The 2,082-nt window shown below is 62.2% G+C and overlaps 1 protein-coding gene across 7 annotated transcripts in view; it reads left to right on the forward strand.

Moving 5' to 3' along the window:
- The window catches only part of NRXN2 (neurexin 2), an 85,687-nt gene that overhangs the window by 64,487 nt on the left and 19,118 nt on the right, over positions 1–2,082 (forward strand). The gene's annotated exons all lie outside the window — the stretch shown is intronic.

Raw genomic sequence — 2,082 nt, forward strand, 5'->3', positions numbered from 1 at the left:
GGAGGCGGGGCGGACTCTGATAGGCGCGCGGCCGGGGAGGCGCGGCCGAGCGGAGAGGCTTCCGGTTGGGGCGGAGCGAACTACAGGAAAGGCGTGGCCTGTGGGGTAGGGGCGTGGCTAAAGAGAAGCCGGGCTGGGGGCGGGGTGAAACGTCGGTCTGATGGTGGGAATCGGTCAGCTGGGAGAGGGCGGAGCTGAGCCGGGAGGGCTGGGAGGCCTCGGTCCAGGCTGGGGGGCTGGGGGGCTGGGGACGGGGAGAGGTGGGGAGTCCTCCACGACTGAGGAAAGGGTGAGTTTAGAAATGAGCAGGCGGAGCCGGGGAGGGGGGGCAGAGGAGGAAACCGAGAGGGAGCATCTGGAAGTAGCCCACCCTTCCGCGGCAAGGAGGCAGGGCTGTTCCCAAGGCAAAGCCAAGGTCTTTTCCAAGAGCAAGCCGAAGATTCGTCTTAAGAGCTCATGATCAGGAGAGAAGTCGCCAGGGAGCTCCAGGGGAAAGGAACCAGTGGCTCAGGAGCAGGGACATGGTGAGAGGGGGAGAGAGACAAACAGGGTCTCTGTTTTCAGAGTGAAAAATAGGATCGGGTGCATTTATCAGACCTCTGTGACAACCAGCTAGGCAGGGGGTCCTGTTAGGCCCTGGGGACACAGAGCAGGGCACAGCCCTCCCTTGCAGGGAGCTCCCAGCTCCAGGCTGCCCACTGCTGCTGTGGCTGGCCAGCTGCGGACAAACCAAGGTCCGAGGAGCACAGGGAAGAATGGGGGTGAGCACATGAAATGGGGAAGAGGTGGAGGCTGCGTAAGGTACCAGGCGAGGCCGAGAGCGAGAGGAAACCAGAGGAGTGAAAATAGTTCCTAACACACCAGCAAAAGACAGGCGGTCCCAGAGTGATGTGGAGAGAGATACGGAGCCTCTGATGTGTGGACGAGCCAGAGCCTGTGACAGGAGAGGTGGACCCAGCTTAGGAGGGGATGTGGAGACTGCAGGGGAGAACTGCACACAGAGACGTGGAAACATGGGCCGGGGGCACTGCAGAGGCCCGTCCCTGGGCTGCGTGAGGCAGCTGGAGCACCTGCCGCCTCGCCCCTTGCTCCCCAGTTTTCTGGTCCCGGCAGAAGGGACAGTTGAAGTGGAGACACTCGGGAGCCTGCCTCGCGCTGGCTGAGATGGGTGTGGGCAGGACAGTGCAGGTGTGCACAGCCCCGGGCACTCATGGCTCCTGGCCCTGGAGTTTTGTACCCAGACATTCCCCAGCAGCCCCTGGAGACAAAGAGAGCCACAGAGTCCCAAATAAATACAGCAGCTGGACACGTGGGCCAGTGCCAGACACAGGGTGCCTGCATGTGCTCATGGTGGCCACCCTATGCAGGATACAGCCCACGCCACGGCCCAGGGTCACTCAAGCCCACCAAGGCCCCGACGCTGAGTCCACCCCGCCCCCAGGGTGGGAGAGCCCGTGCCACCTCTAGCGGAGCGCGAACGCCACTGCTGGGGACCACGGCCAGCCTCCACCCTTGTGTCCCCAGGACCCAGGACCAAGGACAGAGCAGGCACCCAAGAAATGTTTGTTGAGTGACTAAGTGAATACCAATCCATTTTTTACCTAAATGAGCATGTGTGTCCTGAATCTCTAGGCAGACTTTGTCATCTCAGAAACACCTGCGAGGCACCTTTGCACACATGACACTGGGTGCTTGTTCAGAGGAGGTGGGCACAGGCAGGCCAGAGAGGGCGGGCGCGGGTGTCCCGGGAGGTGGGAAGGGAAACCCGCCCCCCGCCCCGCCCACCCCAGTGTGCACAGTATTAAACAGCGGGCAAGTGCTTCCACTGGGAAGAGATGCCAGATTCCAGAGGAAATGGCTTCGACTGCCACAGACACAGACATCGTGGGTGCCCAGCTGGGGGAGGAGCATGAGGAGACAGGCTGTGAGGATGACAGGGTGAGCAAGATGAATGAGGGGGTTCAGAAGCTGGGCTGTCCCCCAGGGCAGCGTGGTGAGTCTGAGGGTCTTGTAAGGGGCTGGGATGGGGGAAGAGCGAGGTGTGCCAGGCAGGGGAGGCTGGGGGTGTCTGCAGGGGCGAGA

This window comes from Condylura cristata, unplaced genomic scaffold (genome assembly GCF_000260355.1).
Source record: "Condylura cristata isolate star-nosed mole 26May11 unplaced genomic scaffold, ConCri1.0 scaffold00015, whole genome shotgun sequence".
Lineage (NCBI taxonomy): Eukaryota > Metazoa > Chordata > Mammalia > Eulipotyphla > Talpidae > Condylura > Condylura cristata.